The following is a 16514-nucleotide window of genomic DNA, read 5'->3' as shown; positions in this document are numbered from 1 at the left end:
TGCAAACAACATGATTGAATAACCAAGAAAATTAAGAGAATTAGCTGAAGAAATATAGGCATTAATGAAAGAGTACAGTAAGATGGCTGGATATAAGATAAATATACAGAAATCAATAGGCTTCCCATAAACTAACAGTGTGAAAAGGTTCCACTCCCAAAAGTATATATATGGGTTTAGGAATGACCTTTACAGAAAGGGTCTGGCTTTTAAATAAAGGAACTATAAAATTACTGCTTAAACATACACAGAAAATAAAGACTTGAATGAATATGCACAAAAAATAATATTAGCTTTGTTTATAAATGCTTATAACATGCTAGACAAACTCAAGGATAAATGTTTTATAGCTATCACTTACCTCAAGCATTGTCTCAAATTCTATAACATAGTTTTTCCCCAGTGACTTGTAGACTAGCTGAAGCTTAGAAAAGTAATTTTTCCATGATGAGAAAGTCAGCATGAGATCTTTAGAATGTAGAATCTGATTTTGCAACTGACCTATTGAAAACCCCTCACCGGTCCTATTTTCTGAAAATAGGACCAAATCTTTGCAAGAATTGGCCTGAAGATCTCTGCTACCTCTCCAGGCTTAATTCAAGCCATTCTTTCCTCAAACTCTATGAATTGGAAATTAAACCCAGACTATCCTGACCCACTTAAGCTAGTAGGACTTAACGTCGTTGAAGCAGGATATCTTCCCAAATTAGTTTATGGGGGAAATACATTTCCAAGTTCAACTGGCAAGCAGGAAAAAAAAACAAAAAAACAAAAAAAAACCTAAGGTGAGAATAGGTTCTTCAAAAACAAAAAGAAGGAGGAAATCTTCTGTATTTTTATGAAGCTGCAAAAGATAACACAGAAGAAAATACAGACCATTCCAGACCATTCTCTCTTTTCACTCGGGAATATCTTGGCAAAAATCTAAATAAAACACCAACAAACAGAATCCAACAGTACTCATTTTCCATCTCCCAAGAATGCAAGGATTCCTCAAAATACACTCTTGATTAATGTAAGTCACTATATTAATATAATAAAAGAGGAAAAAATAGAATATAATTTAGATAACAAAAAGGCATTGATCAGCTTTAACATCCATTCTTGTTTTTAAAGAAAAAAATTTTTAAGTAAATACTTTCTTAATATAATACAAAATCTTCATTTCACTCCCCAAAATGGCATAATGCTTAATTGGTAAACACCAGAAACTCTCCCACTGAAGTCTGAACAAGTCAACAATATTTATTGTGATGCATGTTCTCTGACTCTCAACACACTCCCTCCCCAAATCCATCCTCCACCCAGCTTCTCCCTACTCTGCCTCAATGGCCTCTTTGAGGTTTTCTTGTTTGTTTGCTTGCTTTTTAGGGCCGCATCCATGGCATATGAAAATTCCCAGGCTAGGGGTCAAATTGGCGCTGCAGCTACTGGACCTACCCAACAGCCACAGCCAGAGTAAGGCAGGACCCAAGCCACATCTGCCACCTACACCACACAGCTCAGGGCAATGTCAGATCCTTAACCCACTGAGTGAGGCCAGGAATTGAACCCACATCCTCATGGATCCTAGTTGGGTGTGTTACCACTGAGCTACAACGGGAACTCCACACTGGCCTCTTTGGACTCCATCACTAGTCTCCCTTGCCTTGTGGTTTCTGGTTGAGTTCTTCCAAAGGACATACTGGCCAGAGATCAGGGGACAGGCAAATAGATGGGTCAGGATCATGAGTCACCAGGCTGCCTTTCCATCTAGCTGAGGTTAGCAGTGGTGTGTTCTCCTACTTAAAGCACAGCTCTTGTGAAGCGCTCTCTAGTCCTGTTCTGAGGCTTTCTTCACTTGCTCCTTCGTGTCTAGAGTGTGTGTAAGAGTTGCCCCACTTTTGCAAGCCTAGCCCTGGGGTGCTTCATCCTCTTTTGTTGGGTTTCTTTCACTCTGCTCACATCTTGGAAATAGATTCATTAAACTCTTGCCAATCCATCCTGTTGGGTCTCCCCTGTTTTCTGCACTGAGCCTGACTACACATACTGTCATCACTATATTTGATATGGGTCAGGAGGCAGATAGCCTGGACAAAGCAAAAGATGTTACAATGAAAATTGTTCAGATATGTCAAAGAAAAATTGTACCAGACATGCTAAATAAGTAAACAAGATAAGCGCAATAGGGAAGAGAGATTCAACTCCAAAAACAACAGGGACAGTTGGGGATTTATAGCTAAAGGGGTTGGGGGTGAAGGAGTCATTGGAAAGAAAATCATTGGGAGGAACTGGGTAAGGTATCAAGGGTGGGAAGACTCCTGCTATACTGGCTTGGCAGGATTCTTGCTGAACTGGGCTCAGCAGGCCAGGGAAGGTAGATCAAGGACCACTGGCCAAGGATAGCCATCCAAGGACAAGGTCAAGTCAAGAAGAGGGAACAAAGGGGCTGGACTAGAGTTTGGTCAGGGAGGAAGTCCTTATTAGCTTTTATGAACCGTGTGTCTGTGTCCTCCCAAATTCACACTCTGAAATCCCAACCTCCAAGGCGATATTCTTAGAAGGTGGGGGGCATTGTGATGTGACTAGGTCATGGAGGTAGAGCTCTCATAAATGAGATTAGAGCCCTCAAAAAAACAGAGCCAGAGGGAACTATATCCAGTCACTTGCAATGGAACATGATGGAAGATAATATAAGAAAAAGAAAAAGAATGTGTATATCTCTGGGCCACTTTGCTGTACAGCAGAAATTGACAGAACATTGTAAATCAACTATAGTAAAACAATTTTTAAGGCAATAGGTAATAAAATTTGGCCTACCTAGAAGGCCTCTAAGGACCAAAAAAAAAAAAGAAAAAGAGAGAGAGACACTCCGAGAGCTCTCTTGCCACATCTGCCAATACGAGTACACAGCAAGAGCAAGGAAATGGGCCCTCACCCACCCCTGGACCTGCTGCATATTGATTTTGGACTTCCAAGCCTCCATAACTATAATAAATCAATACTGTTGTGTGACTTACCGTATTTGTTGCTAAGTCTACAGCATTTGTTCTAGCAGCCCATCAGATGATATGATGTGTCTACCTGAAAAACCCAAGTTTTCAAAATCAACTAAAAAACATTGCAAACAAGAGAATTATAAGATGACTGACTGAAAATGCAAATTTACTGGGCCAAAACTCACAGCCTTCTTAAATACAAGGTATCAACAAACCTTAGTTGATGAGCTGGTCAAAGCCTGCCTACCACCAATATTTGTCAATAAAGTTTTATTGGAACACAGCCAGATGCACTTGCTTACTATGGCTGGTTTTGCACTACAACAGGAGCATCAAGTAGTTGCCACAGGGTCCTTATGGACCCCAAAGATGAAAATATATACCCTCTGACCCTTTGTCAAAATGTTTGAAGACTAGAGTTCCCACTGTGGCTCAGCAAGTTAGGAAACCAACATAGTGTCCCTGAGGATGTGTGTTTGATCCCTGGCCTCTCTCAGTGGGTTAAGAATCCGATGTTGTTGCAAGCTGCAGCATAGGTCACAGATGTGGCTTGGATCCAACATTGCCATGGCTGTGGGGTAGGCTGGCAGCTGCAGCTCCGATTTGACCCCTAGCCCAGGAACTTCTATATGCCACCCCTGCAGGTGCGACCATAAAAAGAAAAAAAGAAATGTTTAACGACCACTGCTACATACAAAAAACAATCTTAGTAGACTTTCAAAATCCCATCTAAAATAGCAATACAGATTGAGGACAGAATTTAACTCCATAGCCAGGTTAACATGGTGAAAACCAGAGAAAATATGTGCAAAAGCCAGCTTTGGAAACCAGCAGGCATGAATATAAGCTGCCTGAGAATGTGCAGACTCTTTGAGGAGGGCTTTGGACATCAAGGGAAAAACAGAACGGTGGTTTGAGCTGATGTGCTCTGAATCCTTAGGAGGCCAGGAGATCACAGCTGGTACTTGGGTAGCATACAAATAAAAGGATTAAAACAAGTATGATAGCAGAAACAATTGCCAAGGGGCCAGGAACAGAGTCATCAAACTGTGGTGCTGCTTAGAGGTGACTCATGAAAACAGACAGAGGAAAGAAACGGTATTCTGGGATGAGCCAAAGATGCAGAGGTCTGGAAGATGGAGTGTGAGATCAAGCGGCAAGAGAAATGGCAGAGGCCAGAGCTTGCTGGTACCACCCAGAAATGGACAGCTGCCGCCTTCCAGCCCCATTCAGAGAAGGCCTTGAAGGACAGGTCCTCCAGGAGGTCAGACCTTTGAGCAGAATATTCAGGTATTCACTTTGGCTGGACCAAGAGAGAATTGGAATCCCTGAGCCAGACCAATACATGGGCATTTGCCAATGATTTGTCTGGATGGATAGGTTCTTGGAAAGAATAGATGTGGAAGGCTGATGACAGGGGTCGGGGGGAGCTGCTATGGAAAGGGTACACAGAGGGACTTCTTAGACTAGGCTCAGAATGACCCATGTGAGACACAAATCCACAGTGGAGAAGGTTCCCAGTAACCTGGTGGGCAAGGTGGCATGCCCTGGAGTTCCTGTGGTGGCTCAGCAGGTTAAGAACCTGACTAGTATCCCTGAGGATTCAGGTTTGATCCCTGGCCTCGCTCAGTGGGTTAAGGGTCTTTCATTGCTGCAAGTTGCGGTACAGGTTGCAGATGCAGCCTGGATCTGGTGTGGCTGCGGCTGTGGCATAGGCCAGCAGCTGCAACTCTGATTCAATCCCTAGCCTGGGAACTTCCATTGCTGCAGGATCAGCCCTAAAGCAAAAAAAAAAAAAATATATATGGCACACTCTGTGGATGCTGGTCAGTCTCTTTCCCCAGCCACTCCTGTGCTTATTCAGTGGGTCCATGTGCCAGCTGGCCAGGGTGGCAGGGATGGGGGCCATGTATGGGTTCAGAAACCTGGGAATTCTCCCTGGGAATACTAACCATGTGTATAATCACATCAACAGCATTCCTGGGGGTCCAGACAGCCCACTAGTGACAGGAAATTTACCGGATTCAGGTATCTGCCCTCTCCAAAATCTCTCTGCCAGCACCACCATCCATCCATGGACCCGCAATAGTATGCCCTATTCACCATCATGACATTTCCCCTCCATTGTTCCTCATCAAGAAATATGCCTCATGGGAGTTCCTGACATGGCTTGGAGGGTTAAGAACACAATGTTGTCTCTGTGAGGATGCAGGTTCAATCCTTGGCCCCGATCAGTGGGTTAAGGACCCAGCTTTGTCATAAGCTGTGGCATAGGTCGCAGATGCAGCTCAGATCCGGTGTTGCTGTGGCTGTCACGTAGGCTGGCAGCTGCAGCTCTGTATTGATTCTTAGCCTGGGGACCTCAATATTCCGCAGGGGCAACCATTAAAAAAAAAAAAGAAGAAATTTTTAAATATTTTTAAAAGATGCACAACAACAAAATAAATGTATCAGTGGGGTCTTGCCTGTGGAATTCACTCCTTTGCCAGGTACCTCATCCTCTAGGAGCAGGTGGCCTAAGAGAAGGGAGAAAAGGCCTACATGAGATTTACTTACAAAGCCATTGAGACAACAACACCCAGAAAGGATGGATCTCTACCTACAGGAGACAATACCTGCTTGGATTCAGCTAGCAATTCATGGTGCTGTTTCCTCCTCAGTGAGAGTACATGAATCAACAGATGGAGTGGGAAACCTCTTTTCTCACTAGCAATCTCACTCACAGGATCTTTGCTCCCCGTCCCAGCAAGTGTGAGCTCTGTTGCTTTGAAGATCTTCGTCCCAAGTGGGATGGGTGGGGGAGCTTCCACTAGGGGACATGATGACAGTGCCATTGGATTCGAGATGAGATGACCATCTGGACATTTTTGGTTCCTTCTGCCACTGAACAAGCAAAGAAAGGATTGTCTCTACCTGCAGGGGGAGAGCGATCCCAATCATGAAGGGGAATTTGGGTCACTACTACCTCATCACAGCAAGAAGACTTCTATCTGGACCGACAGATTCTCTGGGGTTCCTCTCACTACTTTCATGCTCTGGGAAAATGGACAGCTACAACAACAACAACAAAAATAGGGTTGAGAATTCTAGCCCTTCAGAAATGAAAGGCTAGAATTTCACCCCAAGGTAATGAAAACTACCAGGAAATTCCCATTGTGGTTCAGCAGTAATGAGCCCGACTAGTATCCATGAAGTTGCGGGTTTGATTCCTGGTCTCTCTCAGTAGGTTAAGGATCTGGAGTTGCCGTGAGCTGTGGTATAGGTTGCAGACACAGCTTGGATCCTGTGCTACTGTGGCTGTAGTGTAGGCTGGCAAATGTTGCTCTGATTCAACCTTTAGCCTGGGAACTTCCATATGCCACAGGTGGGCCCTAAAAAGCAAAAAACAAACAAAAGAACAAAACGCTACCAATTGAGGTCTTGGCTGAAAAAAAAGGAAATTTGTAGGAGAAAGAGGGGCATGTGATATCAACAGCTCGATCATGACCTGTTACAGAAGCAAGAATGCTAGAACTATGCATAGTTCTTCCTGGCCTGGAGTGTGCATGTGTTTTGTGTGTGTGTGTGTGTGTGTGTGTGTGTGTGCTCTAATTTCTTTCTCTCTTCTTCCCCAATGTCTTATACAAGTCTTCGTAGCGGCAGTTAACTTTACAATTAAGTCTTAAAGTACCAGAACCTTCGAACGGGACGAAGATTGATTTTGGAGAGTGATGAACATAGCCCAGAAATGGATAGAATGACTGTTGTGACTGAGGAGCAGGTGAGAGTGCCTTTGCTTGAGTGAAGTTTGGCCGTATGTTGCTAGCGGGGAAGCGTAGTTATTTGTGTTGCTGGCAGAAGTTTAAATCCGGGTAGAAGCGTGTGGATGAAGTCCGAGTGGTCAAAGAGCAGGTTGTGTCCGTTTTTAAGATACTGAATTTCAACATCAAGCCCCGCCTCCCCGCTCAACTTCGTGCCGCTGGAGCGGGGCAACCGCGAGCCCTTTTTTCCTCTGCACTGCTCCTCTTCGGACTCTGCCACTAAGGGAACTGGCGGGCAGAGGACCAGGGGACATGCCCCTTCTTGCTGTTGCTTCCTCTTCTGGTCAACCTCTCTCCAGCCATGCGTTTTGAACTCGGCCGTTGATTCCAGAGACGGTCCTCTTGTTACAGTGTGCCGTTTTGTTAGCAGTCCCAGAACCAGCCTCCTTGGGTCTCTTCCACCACACTGAAACCAAACACCAGATCATTCCTCCGTGGGAGGTCTGAAGTTTTGGATCTGTGGGGACCTCTTCTTGAAACTTCTGTTTTATTTTTATTTTTTTTTCTTTTTTAACTTTCTTAAAAATTGAAGTCTAATCGATTTACAATGTTCTGTTAGTTTCTAGTGTGGAAATGTCTTTAAGAATCCCAGGGGAGTTCCCCTTGTGGCACCAATAGAAACGAATTGCAAGTTTGATCCCTGGCTTTGCTCAGTGGGTTAAGGATCCGGTGTTGCTGTGAGCTGTGGTGCAGGTTGCAGATGTGGCTCGGATCCGGTGTTGCTGTGGCTGTGGTGTAGGCTGGCAGCTGTACATCTGATTCCACCCCTACCCTGGAAACCTCCATATGCTGCAGGAGCGGCCCTGAAAAGCAAAAACAAACAAACAACAACAACAACAGCAAAGAAATCCAATCTTTTCCCTTTGTTCTTTCAGCCCCAGAGGTAGATGCTTCTGGCAGGTTCTCCCTCAATACTATCATCTAACTAATCTCTTCTTCCTGGTCAGGGCTTCAACATTTTGCTGTCATTCTTTTATGTAAAATTACGGGTCAGTAAAATTTTCCCGTAAAGAACCAGGTAGGGTATGTTTTAGGCTTATTGTCCTGCAGTCTCTGTTCCAACTACTCTACTATCTTGTAATGTGAAAGTGTAGACAGCACTTAAAAGTGTAGTCATAGCTGTGTCCCAATAAATTTTCCTTTACAAACAGGCAGTGAAACAGATTTGTCCCACCTATATTAAATTATTATAAATATTTGGTGTGTTTTCTTTTTTCCTAACTGGACGCTGATTGACACAGTGGGCATAGGTCTTAAAGTCTGTCATATTCTAGAGAAGGTTCTGAGAAGAGTTCTGTTCCCAAGTCAGAAGAATCAGAGCTAATGAGACTTAGTTGAGGGACAATTCTTACTGCTACCTGAGAAAAGATATTCCTACCCACTGGAGCCAAAACTAAAAGAAACGTTTTTATGGAACTACTCCTAGTCATTCTACCACCAAAAGGGGAAAGTCTACCTGAGAATGGAGCCAATATAGAGCAGACTTCATTGGCAAACACAGACCTTGTTCTGATGGGTTCCCCCAACCCCTAGATCCAGCCATGCCTAAAGCCCACTGTTTAAATTACAAATGCCAATAAATTACCTTTTGCCTTAAGCATCTTAACTTCAGTTTCTGTTATTCACATCTAATGGAGTTCTGACTGATAGGAAGACACATAAATAGACCTGAAAACACTGGAGACTAAAACCTCTTAGATTATCATCATTTATTCATTTAACAAACATACGTGAGGTGTCTGAGCTTGTCAGACACTCTGCAGAGATAAAAGATATGACCCTTGTCCTCAGTAATTAGTGGGTCATTTTAGCAAAGTACTGCCAAAATCTTCCAGCATAGTGTGTTTTTATAACAAAAGTAATTCATGAAGTCCTGGTGCTTAACTTAAAAACAAGAAAGCATTTGAATCAAAGCTTGAATTCTTACTCTACCTCAATAATAATTACAAATCTCAGTCCAAACTTATCTTTATGTTATGTAACTCCACTTAATTTCTATTTCAAGCCTCATTTCTTTGGCCTGGAAATCTTAGGTACTTCCCTACTCTCTCTCCCAAGGTTGTGGTAAGCTTCTACTAGTTTTACATTGTGCCAGTTCAACGAGGATGGGGTCCACATGGAGGGATCTACATATCGATGATCCCACTGATTCACATCAAACACACATGAAGTCCACCTTGCTTCCGCCCGCAGCCCCTCCCAGGTCTGTGACACACACTGCTAGTTGTTTTCCAACTAGCCACCTCCTCTTCTTCCTTAGTAACAGAATTCTATTATAAAGCTAACTTCCCAGTCTCCCTTTCAGCTAGATACAGCCATACGACCAAGTTCTGTCTGGTGAGTACATATGTGACTTCTATGACGGATCTTTCAAAAGGAGTTGCTTTGCCTGGGAGAAGCACCTATCGATCTATCCACTGCCAAGAAAGCTGATGTGATGGCTGGTACTCTAGTAGCCGTCTTGGAATATGAGGCAACCTTGAGAATGGAGGAAAAAGAGATAGAAGTCCCTGGTCACTTTGCAGCACACCAGCTATGGACTACGTGCCTCTGGACTTTATGTTTGTTTAGACCATCTGTGAATTGTTTAAACCGCTCTACTAGAGGACAGTGGTCGCTGTCACTTACAGCCACATGCAATTCCTGTTTCAAAATCTACTAGCTCTCTCTGCTGCTCTGCCAGCTCAGAAAACCAGGAATCTTTCCAAGGCTCCCTTTTCCAAGTCTGGAGAAAAGCCCTCTGTGGTCAAACACTATTCTCAATAATAGGTTTCGGATTTTGAAGCAGGAGGGAGGAAGAGGAGATGGCCCTGTCACAAACCCTGCCAAAGGCAAGGAACAAAGAGCCAACTCACTGCTTAAGTGGGGGTGGTGGAAAAGAAATACCAGGAGACGAAAAGAAAAGAGTACGTATCCCAAAAGGATGATCCAATGCACTATTGTTGAGTAGGTTTTGCAAACTATTCCTTAGTATCTCTTTGAAAATATTGCTATTTCCTTCTCTTTCAAAAAACCCTAGCAACAAATTAACACCAGATAGTACTTCTACAAAGAGTTGTAAGTTTCCATCAAATAAACACTGCCAATTGAGAAATTCATAATACATGAAAGCAGCCCTGAAGGCCATGAAATCAGATGGATTTGGAGTAATACCATAAGCCTGGCTGTGAAGAAAAAAACAGTTGTCAAGTTGATCTTTGAAGTAAAAAAAAATAATGAAAGCAAGAGAACATGGTCTAAGAAAATTAAAATGGATTATCTTCCCCAAAATGGAATGATTAAATATGCTAACACATGGAGAATTCTTTTCTCTGGCTCCCAAGGGCTGTGTGCCTGATGATTTGCACTTTGGTTTAGAAAACCTGGGATTGTTTGAAAGTGTTTTAAATGATTAAGGGGCAGAGATGTGAAGGATAACAAATCAAGTAGCTTAAGTTTCATATCTTATTGTGAATTCAGCCCAACTTAAAAGTCAGGCTGAGCTTCTAATCAAAATGTGAAATAGGAAGAGAGCTTGAAAATAATATGAATCATTAATATGGGAGGACTTAAGGTAATGCATTCTTCAAGGGTTTCAGAAAACATGTAGCACTTTTTCAGATACTACTAGGAGGCTGAGTATTTTTATTTTTCTCTCCCTACTGATCTTTTTAATAAATGTTTAAGAGAGGCTTAGGGTCAAGATCATCTAAAGGAAGGAACATGGTTTTGAGTTATTACTTTATAAACTGCGCCAGAAAACAACCCGTAACAGAGGGGATTTGTTTTTCAGTTAACTAACGATGGCTGCTAAGGCCTCACTTGCGGCTTCGTTAAATGCCAGGACACGGAAAGCCAGTCCACTGGCATAACGGTTTACTTTACGATTCCACTATTGAAATTCAATAAATGAGTCTACCTCTTCAGGGAGGCTGTGTTGACCATTCCCCTGAGTGGATTAATTCTTAAATTGGTAATTAACAATATCCAGATTTTGTTCTCCGCACAGTTGAGCTTTGCAGTAGCATTTAAAAAAAGAAAAGGCAAGAAAGGAAGAATAAAGATTGAATCAATAATTTGGAAACTTCCTTGAGAAGAAAGAAAAATTGTTACAATTTCCAGAGGAATATTAAAGTTGACCTTGTTCCTCTATCGGTCTTCTTTTCTTTTCTTTTACAAATTTTCAGAAATAGACCTGGGTTTTTTTTTTTTTTTTTTTCCTTTTTGGGTTGTTAATTGAAGTATAGTCGATTTACAATATTGTGCTAGTTTCAGGCATACAGCAGAGCAATTCAACTTCAGGTTTTTTTATTATTTTTATTTTTATTATTTATAATAATAGCATATATATTACTATATATTACATATATTTATAATATGTATATATGTATATAGTCTACTCTTTTTCAGAATCTATTCCATTACAGGTTATTATAAATATTGAGTATAGTTCCCTGTGCTAAACAGTAGGTCCTTGTTGTTTATTTCCCTTTCTCTCTTTCAGTATCGGCTTCAGTTCAATGTCTAGAGTAAGAATTAGTTATTAACATTTTCCAGATGAGGACACTAAGGTGAAGATTTGTGACAGCACAAGGTCACTGCAGATGTGACAGGATGGGACACAAGTTAGTCTCTGCCAGGCTGTAAACATCATTCCCTTTCTACTTCCTAAGGTGAGGACCTTTGACTCTACTTGTGCCTTGTCCAGAGATGCTCAAAAAGGGGGAGAGAGGAAGGCAGGGAGGGAAAGTCATATGAGAGTCTAATTTCATTTCTAAACTTCAGAAAGTGAAATGGAGATTTGACAACTATCTCATTAATTTGACCTGGGTAAACAATTCAAATGGGACTTGGCTTAAGTCAGTGGTCCTCAAAAAGTATGCGTGTATAAACATATATGTGACTGGGTCGCCATGCTGTGCAGCAGAAATTGACACAACACTGTAAATCAACTATACTTTAATAAAAAGTAAAAGAAAAAAAATAGCTTTTCATTTTGCCCTGGGTCCCCTTCTCCCAAGAAGAGAGTAGAAGAGCAACAGAAGCCTTCCCACACCACTGCAGCGATTTTTAGTAGCTTGGACCAAGATTTATTGTCAACAGCCCAGTAAGGAACAGCTGTTTGCAATTCCTTTTCCCTCCATTGCCTCTTGAATGTCAAGTCTCTTAGCTAAGAGAGCTTCCTTCATTTGGCTACTCCTGTTTTAAGAATTATCTTTTGCACAGAATTATCTCCTCATCCACCCGCCCTCAATTTCCAGTCTTCCCAGGTCAGAGACAAATCCAAAAGGAATGACAGATGACTTCCAAATAGTACGTAATTCAAGCCAATTAATTGGGTGCACGTTCAACTGTCCAGAATCGCTATTCTGAGAGAGCCCTTGTATTTCCCTTTCCGACTGCCCTTTGGCTTCCTTTTGTAAATATGCAGTCATCAGAATTGATTTTGTCTCATTTCACTTCCTTTTTGGAGCTTCGCTGGAGGACGTGCTACCCCAGCATCATTCTAAAGCCACTTTCTTTCCTTTTACAAGCATGTTCCAAGATCCCAACCTTGTTCCTCATTTGTAATCTTTCCTGGGTGGACAAGCTGAATAAATTCAACACCCACGAGGTGCCCATTTGTCACTGAAAGGTGACAGCAAAAGCACCATCACTGTGGGGGGGAAAAAAAAAACAGCAGGAGGAAGGGAGAGAAAGAGGACCTGAGGGCATTTCCTTCCCCTTCAGATTCAGAACAATGAGGCACCTTGAAGAGTCCATGTTTGGGCTTGTTGCAGAGACAAAGTCAACTATAACCTCCTGATTTTTTTTTTTATCTCCTCCAGTTTTTTTTTTTTTAACACATCTGTTCTGACTCTGCTATTGTAAAGGAAAAATTTATGCTCAAAGTAAACACTGATTTATCACTGAGCCACATTAAATATGTTCTCCTATATCTCTTTCCAACATCGTTCTCTCCCTGCTCCTGCCCCTGCCCCCTGGGCTTTCTTTAAAGGGCCTGAAAAAATACCAGAGCTCAACCAAGGATGTCACTGTGGAAGAATGGCCCAGTGCCTGTGTGCCGATGGGTCTACCTACTCAGCCTGAAGTTTCCAGCAATGTTCATGGAAGACCCACATCTCTGAACTTTAGACGCAGAGGTTGGTGATGTTGGCATTTCCATCTATGACATTAAAACGCACAGGATTTACAAAGCAAAGTGTTCTTCTCCTCTCAGACCTTCCTGCCAGAAGCTCAACTCCCTGCTGCTGGGATCACATCGCTTCTGTTTTCCCGACAAATGACACAGAGTCAAGCACTGAGGGGCATCTGTAATAACAGCCCCTACATACTTAGAGCCAGATCCTAGCCATGGCTACAAGGGCTCTTCCTGGAGTAAACTCATCAAATCCTCCTAATAACCCTAAAAGAGAGAGACTACTGTTACTCTCATTTTACAGAAGAGCAAGCGGAAGCCCAGAGAGGTTAAGGATGTCTCCCAGAAACACACAGCTGGGGCGTGATGGAGACAGGATTTGAATTCATGTAGTCTGCACACTCCCACCTGTCCTGAGCTTTTGATTTGGGAATCTCAGGCTGTGGTATAAAGTGAGATAATGACAGGAGTTCCCATTGTGGCTCAGTGGTTAACGAATCCAACTAGGAACCATGAAGTTGCTTGCGGCTTCAATCCCTAGCCTTGCTCAGTGGGTTAAGGATCTGGTGTTGCCGTGAGCTGTGGTGTAGGTCACAGACACGGCTCAGATCCCACGTTGCTGTGGCTCTGGTTTAGGCCAGTGGCTACAGCTCCAATTAGACCCCTAGCCTGGGAACCTCCATATGCCACGGGAGTGGCCCTAGAAAAGGCAAAAAGACAAAATAATAATAATAATAAAGTGAGATGAAGACAAGGAAGGTAAATTCCCAGCATGCCTGAGAGAAAACAGATCAATTTCTATACAAAGCCAACATCAGCCAAGGAAGCAACATCCTGGCTCAAAAAGAACCTTTTCTAAAAAGAATTTTTTTCTTTTGTTTGATCAACAGACTAAGAGGGAAATTAAAGCTATACCAAAAGTCCAGGCTGCGTACAGTGATTATAGGGACCAGATTATTTTTTCTTTAGATGCCAATGAATAGATTTTAACTATGGCAAATTCTGTAGGCATCTTGTGTGAATGTGCAAACTATGGTATCTTGTGTTAATATGTCCCCAAAGATGTTTTTGATGTTGTGCTCCAATCCCAGCTTCCCCATAAGCTTGTGGTTTCTATTGTGCAATTTTGTGTAATGCAGTGATTTTTAGTCCATAGGTCCTATTATGGTAGAACACTCTGTACCCTCTATGGAGGGCTGTTCTCTGGGCTTCTTGTCCCATGAAAAACAGTTACAATGTTTAAGCTACTATTTGCTACATGCATTCAAACACATTCCCAACTGGTACACTTATTCATAAAAATCTAGAATTAGAGCTTCTGCAGTTCCTGTTATGGCTCAGCGGACACAAATCTGACTAGTAGCCATGAGGACGAAGATTTGATCCCTGGCCTCACTCAGTGGGTTAAGGATCCAGCGTTGCCATGAGCTGTGGTGTAGATCATAAATGCAGCTTGGATCCAGCGTTGCTGTGGCTGTGGCGTAGGCCAGCGGCTACAGCTCCAATTTGACCCCTAGCCTGGGAACCTCCATATGCCATGAGTATAGCCCTTTAAAAAAAAATACAAATAGATTTAGAGCTTCTGAGGTTTGACAAGGGTGCCCAAGGATCTCATTCAGGGTTTATTTGGAATTCCAGACTGTTCAGGCCAACAGATCAGGGTCTCTTCTGTTAAATGTCTCTTCATCTCTCCCCACCCTTCACCCTGACCACATATGAATGAGAGACTCACATGTCATGTTTGAAGAGAAAGAATTGATGGGAGGGAACTTTGGATACTATCATATTTGGAAACGGAAAAGAAATCTTTCTGAAAGGCATCCTCTCTCTCTCTCTCTGTGCGCAAGGCTTGGAGTAGAACATTTCATGAGCCCCATGTGATGAGACGTTGGAATTTCTTCTAAAGCGGTGAGGGGTTCTCCCAGGGTGAGATCCAGGGAATGTGAGGCTTTTCCCAATTCCGACACCATTCTGCCATTTTTATGATTCCCTGCCCCCACGGCCACAGATGCTAGTGAAATAAGAAATTCATCAAGGAGACTTTTCATGTGGATTTTCATCTGAGGTTTGGTGTCTCAGTAATACATTGAAAACACTGCCTGTGATGGGAGTCACAGTGTGGTCCCTGAGTCCCCAGCTCTCACATCATGTCCTTGGAGCTGGGTTAAGCTCCTCACTTTCCTGAAGTGAGGCAACTGCCTTGTTTTCCCAAGTCAAACATGCCTCCCAGGCACCAACAGTAATTAGGAAATTTATCTTTATTGCTATTATTCCTGTTTCTCATTGGGAGGGGAATAAAACATACAGACATTTGGAGTTCTGTAAGAATGATCTTTTCAGAATTTTAGAAGGTTTCAAAAAGTCTTCAACAATGCATACTGCATATCTGATGAAGTCTTCCAGTCCAGCTTTGGGTTCATCTTGTGATCCCAAAATGACCAGCTTCCATAAACAGATCAATCACTTGATTCTCTCCACTCAGTAGACTTTGTTTTAATTTACAGCGCAGAGGACTGGGTCGTGGGAGCCTTGACAATTGTGAAATCAACATTTTTCAGAGCCTGGCCTCCAGTCTGCTCTGCCAGCATCTCCCTTCTCATTCGCAGCTTCCCTGCCTTCCCCATCTGCCAGTTAAACAAAGCAGGGGTGAAATAATAACCATGATTAGTCCCCCAGGCTGTTCCATTTGAAGGGGGTCGTCTTGTGAGAGGCAGAAAGTATCCCCGATGGTCTGGGACGCCCGTCCAACAGCACAAGCCTCAGTGATCTGAGGGGAGGCAGGCAGGAAGGAAAGCATGCTGAGAGCTGACAAAGCGGTTGGTCTCAAGAGTCCTTGAGTGAAAAAACTCTGATTAAAGTTTCTCTGAAAGGCATGAGGGAGGACAGCCAGCAGCCTCCTTCCTAAAGTGTGTCCAAGTGAGTACACTGTAAGAAAGGAGAGGTGAAGAGCTGATGATTTTCCTTTTCAAGGATGGAGCAGAGAAATGAAACCATTTGGTCTCCCAGCTCCCCCATGAAGTCTCTGGTTAGATGTGCAGTTTCCTTGGGATCCGAGGGACAGAAGTCTGGTCTGCAGGGGCGACTGTTACTCCAGGAGCTGTGCAGAGCTTGGAGCCAATGCCACCACTGGTGTGCACTGCCCTGAACCCCACTATTAGGGTTTTTTATGGAGCGAGGGTCAGAAAGTGGGGAATGTACCTGCACAAATTTACTGTGCACAATTTTACACAGTAGCCATTTTATGATGTTTGACTATTGATTTAATTTTTTAAAAAATCATAAAGTCACAGTTTGGAGATGATGATGACACAAAGTTCTGAGGAAGTTCCCGTTGTGGCTCAGCAGTAACGGGCCTAACTAATATCTGTGAGGATGTGGGTTCAACCCCTGGCCTTGCCCAGTGGGTTAAGGATCCAGTGTTGCTGTGAGCTGTGGTGTAGGTCACAGACATGGCTCAGGTTCTGAGTTGCTGTGGTTGTGGCGTGGGCTGGCAGCTGTAGCTCGGATTCGACCACTAGCCTTGGAACTTCCATATGCCACAAGTGTGGTCCTAAAAGGCAAAAAAAAAAAAAAAAAAAAAAATTCCAAGAGATCCAAATCCTCCTCTACAATAGTGGA

The sequence above is a fragment of the Sus scrofa genome, chromosome 3 (assembly GCF_054392235.1).
Source record: "Sus scrofa isolate SSC_HxYL_T2T_F1_AM1 chromosome 3, Sscrofa_HxYL_maternal_Yorkshire_Landrace_v2.0, whole genome shotgun sequence".
NCBI lineage: Eukaryota > Metazoa > Chordata > Mammalia > Artiodactyla > Suidae > Sus > Sus scrofa.
The sequence above is the reverse complement of the archived record's forward strand: the minus strand, read 5'-3'. Positions refer to the sequence as shown.